This window comes from Sciurus vulgaris, assembly GCF_902686455.1.
Source record: "Sciurus vulgaris genome assembly, chromosome: 19".
Classification (NCBI taxonomy): domain Eukaryota; kingdom Metazoa; phylum Chordata; class Mammalia; order Rodentia; family Sciuridae; genus Sciurus; species Sciurus vulgaris.
In genome coordinates this window covers 17,268,058-17,274,057 of record NC_136480.1, presented here as the reverse complement: position 1 = coordinate 17,274,057, position 6,000 = coordinate 17,268,058, and the positions used below count along the sequence as shown (strand labels likewise).

The 6,000-nt window shown below is 38.5% G+C and overlaps 1 protein-coding gene across 3 annotated transcripts in view; it reads left to right on the top strand.

The window, feature by feature from the left end:
* Positions 1–1,888: 1,888 nt before the first annotated feature.
* Positions 1,889–6,000, top strand: part of LOC306650300 (contactin-6) — a 299,252-nt gene continuing 295,140 nt past the window's right edge. For 2 of the 3 annotated variants that reach the window (XM_079122186.1, XM_079122184.1), the window contains exon 1: positions 1,889–2,350. The gene's annotated coding sequence lies outside the window, so the exon portion shown is untranslated. The other variant, XM_079122185.1, reaches the window with a different exon arrangement.

Sequence of the window (6,000 nt, the reverse complement as noted above, 5' to 3'; positions counted from 1 at the left end):
GTAGCTTTCCGTGCATAGACCTTATTTTGCATGTCCCCTGGTGTTTAACAATCAGCAAAATGAGAGGCTACCACAAAAGGTTCTGAGAAGGAGCAGCAGAGACACAGAAGGAAAACCATAAGCTAAGTAAAGACAGTGCTTAAAGGAGAAATGATTGAATTGCTTCTACTTTGTCAGACCAAGTGAGGACTGAGAGTTGACCATTGAACTTTGCAACGTGTAACCCTGCTTTCTGTGATCAAAGATCCTTACGTGGGACAGCGGGGACCAAAGACCAATCAGACTGGACTTGAGAAAGGATTGATTGGAGTCAGTGAGCATGAACAGAGCCCCCTCCCCATGGAATTTCATTATAATAATAAGCAGCAGGACATGGGAGCAGTAGCTGGAAGGAAATATGAGATCACAAAGATTGTTTATCTACCATGTGGGCAAAATAGCCTCCAGTCTCGGTGGTGTTACACTACAGAAGACAGAGGGCTGGGGATTCTCAAGACGGAGGGATGACTGTGGGGAACAGTCCTTGATGGGTAAGAGAGGGCAGTCTGAGTGCAGGTGTCACCCAGAAGAGGGAGCATGTTCACCTAGGCAGCAAGATCAAAGGCAGAGCGTGAGGCTAGATAACAGTGGTAGGATCTTAATGCAGGTCTTTTTTTATTCCAGTTGCTTCCTTAGTAAAATAAGGAGCAACACAGTCATGCTTGAATTTGGGACACAGTGTTGGAAGTTTGAATAAAGGGTTCTCCCTTGAATCTGAGTAAATCTCTCTTCACAGGATGATTATTTTCCTCATCCCTCCACAGAATGATTCCCATGAATGTTCTTAGAAATTAAAATATTTTTTATATCTAAAGAGTGAGCGATACCTTCCAGTAAAAAATTGGAGATTCAGTTCAGACAAATATCCTCCCAATGAAGTTGTCCACCAGTTTGGCTCTCCATCCATCATAGGGAAAAGGAGGATAGCCATTTTGAGTTTACATCATATAAAGAGATGCCATCTCCTGCCTGAAAGGAGACCACCATCTCCTGGTGGTAAAGTCCTCATAGAAAAGAGATGTGTGAGATGGACAGATTTATAGAAGAGGGCGATCCATAGAAATACCTAGGATATCCTCATGAAATGTAGTCCTGGAAACCTTCTTACTCATCAGATAAAAGTGAACTGTGGCCAGAGAGACATCTTTTGACTTACCTGCATTCGATTTGTGGGTTTTATTTTCCCAGAGTCCATTCGCTAGGAGATGCTAAGCGTTGCTTTCCCTGACAACATGAAAGTAAACCCAAGCTATTCTTTTCTCAAGTTGTAGCCATGTTTGGAAGTATGAAGATCTTGCACGTGTGTGCCTTTTATGTCATTTAGCTTTTCTCTTGCAGGCAGTTAGTCCCTTAAAAACCACCAACAAGACCCTCACATATTATTGTAAAGTTTAGTTGGATGTGAAACACAGAGAACATTCATTTTTTTTTTTTTTTTTTGCGGAGTTTTCATACAAACACATACACACTTCCCTTCCAGCTTGGAGATTATAAGTATGTTTGCTTGTGAGAGCAGCTTTGCTCTTTGGCTTTGTTTGCCTACACTTTATGGACTTTCTTGTCTTGAAGAAGTCTCATATTTTAAAAATATGATTTATGAAGGTGCTCGAGTAGTGCATCTGAGACTTTGATTCTATTTTCCTTTTCTCTGCACTCTAACTAGCCCTAGGAGATCCTGGTATGCTTCAAAAAGCTGGCGTTTGAATACAGTCTAAATCAGGGCAGACCCTTGACCAGCTTAATCTTTGCTTGCAGATGACAATGCAGTGAAACCAGAGGAAGAAAAAAAAATGACTTCCTTTCCTGTGGGAAACCTAATAAGTAGTTAGTCTGACCCAGTTTTCAATAAGAGAGATTTTCTGTTGACCCAACAGGAGTCTCTTGTCAAAGAAAGAAGAGGGAGAATTTAATCTTTCATGCCTCTGGAATGACAGCGACTCTCAGCTCTCTCTGATTCTGTGAAGGATGAGGAAGACCGAGCTGGCTCTCAATGTGGGGAGAATTTTCCTTTTGAATATTCCAAACGGGAGCTTTGCACATGTACCTCAAGAAATGATTGTCTAGGTTCCGTCAGGAATGCAGCAAGAGAGGAGCGTATTTCATGCTTAAGACCAGACAGGAGCCACGCAATACTCTGTGGATAAAAGGCTTGCAGTCCCAGCTGGGAAAAAGAGTCCCATTATCTCCCAGCTGCATAGACATTCCATACGGCTCGGTTCTGCCTGGATGCACAGCATGCCTGGCTGAGGGCTTGAAACAGAGTTCTGCAGAAAAATTGTAAAGATCCCGAGACATTTCCCGGGGAAGATCTGTAAGTACTAAATTGTGCTGTCTGCTGCAATGAGAATATTGCCGGGCAAGCTGCAGCTCTGCACGCTTCCGATGTCTTTGTATTAGCATAACAGGTAAAAGCTGGGGCTGGGCAGAAGCGATGGCTTTATTGATGTTGTGTTTCTATGTGCCTGATGCTTAAAATGTATATTTATTCCTTGTGAGAGAGAAATGTATTGAATCTGTATTCGGGGGAGGTCAGGATCAAACCAGGGAAAGAGACTACAGGTATAACGCTGTGTTTCAATCGTCTTTGCTGCAGTAAAACTAATGGGCAAGACGGGATGACAGTGCTGATTCTGGTGTTACGGGTGGCTACACACCCTTTCTGTAATGGCAGATGGGAAAATGTGATTGCTAATTTTCCCCCACCCCACCCCGTAGAAGGGTTGAGAGGGGTGGGGTTTGCAGTGTGCATGCATGATTTAAGGCAGTGGTTATAAAAGTTTCCCCGGGGGGAGGGTTTTGGTAAAGGTGGAGAAGCAAGACTGGAGGTCAGACAGGCTCACCAAATTGTGTCTGGGGTTTTGCTTTTCACCCAGCATGGAGGTAATACTTTCTGAAGTCTCCTTTGCCATTTACAACAGTAAAGTCTGTCAGCAGGAGGTTCTTATAATACTTTATGAAAAGTTTCTGAACTTGATAACTGGGGAACAAAACTTTAAGAGTTCTGAGATGAGCCACATATATGTAACCCATTATGTTAATGTGATGCTTTTACATGGAGGGTTTGAGGGGAGGATATTGGAATTGATAGTTCTTGCTGCTCCAAATGAAAACGACTGAGGTTTTAGAAATCAGCACCCTGACTACTTGTATCCTCTGAGAAACAGCCACAGAATATTTAAATAGAAGTTATTTTGAGGCAGGGGGTGGGGTGGGGAGAACAGTAGAATCACACGGGATCAATTTGGAAAATGAGGTATTCATAATCTTATTCTACAGGGACCATGTATTTCCAAAGATATCTGTAAAAGAAAGAGCCATATGTTGGCTACTGAGCTGCTTATTGTGAACAGTTTTCTTTTATCTGCTAGATTTATCATCTTTAAAAACTGTTGTTGTTGAAGGTTTCACCAATCTATGTACACTGTAGTAATGGAAGAAAACATTTAAGCCTACTCTCTTCTGCCCCCACCTGCATCTCACACACACATACATACATATGCACACACATGTAAATATGTTCATTTTCACAAAACAAACACACACATTCAAAAATATCAGCTGGCATACTCTGTACAGAAAGCAGAAATACAGAGTCATTTCATTTTGATGTGATGATTCAGTGTTTTTTTAATATTTTTATTTATTTACTTATTTGGCAATCATCTTGGGTGTGCAGCCCAAAGACTTCAAATCTAGAAACTTTTATACAAGCCTTTTATATTACATAAAGGTACAACTTCATCTATGTTAGCAGAAAACCAAAAAAGCAAAAATCCATTATTTAGGAACAACTGCATTGCTTTTGCTTCCTTTGGACAATTCCAGTGAAGCCCCAGAACATATTTTTAGAATTTCTATGTAACTTTCCTTAATGAAAACAAATTCACTTGGTCATTTAGAAAATGATTGCATATTTAGTTCGAGCTTGGACAATTATGTTAGGAAAAGAATGGAGATATAAATTGATTGTATATTTATGGTCTCTGATAAATGAAAATGCTCAGCAGAATAAAAACAAACTTTTAACCTTTTCAGTGTTCTGTAGGACAGTAATAAATATTTGCTTATTTATTTACATTAAAGGCGTATCAATTAGAACACAGTGGCATAACATACTCTTCAAAAGTAACTCGAGCTAAGATAAAAGTTCAAGAAAGAAAATCTATCATCCTTAATACTAGAGACTATCATAATGCCTAAATTCAGATAATTACATGGAGGAAAAGAAGATGAATGGGGGTACTTTTGCAAAAATGATTCCCTATAATAATATATCTTTTTTGAAGAATAAGAAGTATTTAGATAACATGCTAGTATAATCAATGATAGATAAATATAGTTCGATAAGAATGTGACCTTTATTTAAAAACCTATGCTATTTAATTTTAGATGTGGATTAAACTGAAAAAAATCTGAAATAAAACTCAAAAATTGCTAAATTTCTACTATATTGCTTTCCAAAGGAGATATTAGTTCCAGAAGAATATCCCTATGGGTATAAGCAAAAACTATGAAAACATTAAGAGTTCAGAATCATTTTTTAGGATCTGAATTGAAGTACTGAACAGTCTCTTATAAGTCCTTTCTATAACAGTAAAGTAAATTAGCACATGCACTTTATGGCTATCAAGCCTCCCCATACCCCCTGAATTCAAATTTCATTAACAGTTTTCCATTACTGAACTTTATAGTAAACATGACACTATACTGAGTTTCATAGGATTTTTCTTAATTCCCGCTGTCTTAGTTTAGACTGACTTAAACTTTGAAAGAAATCATCTGTACCAACAAACATTCACCCAGCAAGTGACCATTACTTCTTGGGTTGCAGAATTTCAGTTGGGTTAGTAGCAACCCACCACTAGAGAGACGAAAGAAGTGCCTGAACATTTCCTTCTTTCTTTTTTAACCTCATGTACAGTCTATTCTGTGTATAAACTGTATATTCTTCTGTTGGTAATCTTGTTAGAATCAACTTTTCCTTCCAAAAATATTTCAGTATGTGTAAGCATTGCTGGGGACCCTTCCCACATTGAAAGTTGTGCAGAAATTTTACATACATCTGAAATTTCAGTCCTTTAATGTGACTAATTTTTTTTTTCTTGTGATTCTTTGCTTTCTTTTCTTCTTAGACTATGTCCCAGAGTTACTCAGTCTTCATCAACCTTGTTTTGATGTTTTTCCTTTGACTTAAGATTTTTTTAATTTCTGGATTTTTTCCCTTGTATTTCCTTGGTCCTCCTGTCCCAGGTTGTGGCCTGACAGTTTGCATCTTTCTTTTCTTTAGGGTCACCACTTGTTAACATGTTGGGCCTCCTTTGCTTGTCTTACACAGCTGTCCTATTATCCAAACTGATTTTCAATTTTATACATTTCCAATTTGTTCTGTTTTATGTCCTGAACCCCATCTACCACAACCCTAGCAGTGATTTTCAAGTAGAGGTGTAATTGTTGCAAATACAGCTGTCTTCTCTCAATGTTTATTTTCCTCTATAATTTTTATTGTGCTTTCCTCATATTTCTCTGTATTCCATTTGAGTTACTGAACTTTCTGTTTTTTAAAATATATGCAGAGAGATTTCGCTTCAAAGATGTCAAGTCTGCATAACCTGGGCATGAGTGGGCACACCACTGAAATCACAGTGGCTCAGAAGACTGAGGCAGGAGCATCGCCAAGTTCAGGGTCAGGCTCAGCAACTCAGCAAGAGCCTCAGTAAGTTGGACAGACCCTGTCTTATAATAAAAACTAAAAAGGACTGGGGGTATAGTTCAGCAGATAGTTCCCCAGGATTCAATCTCCAGTACAAAAAAAAAAAAAAAATCTATAGACTATTTAAAAGTATTCATCTAAGCACTTTCTCAAAATCATGGCTATTATTTTGAGATTGTTTTTCAGATATTACATTTTTCTTCATTCTGTTTTCCTTTCTGTCTTCTTTTTCTTTCTTTCAGAGATGGGCA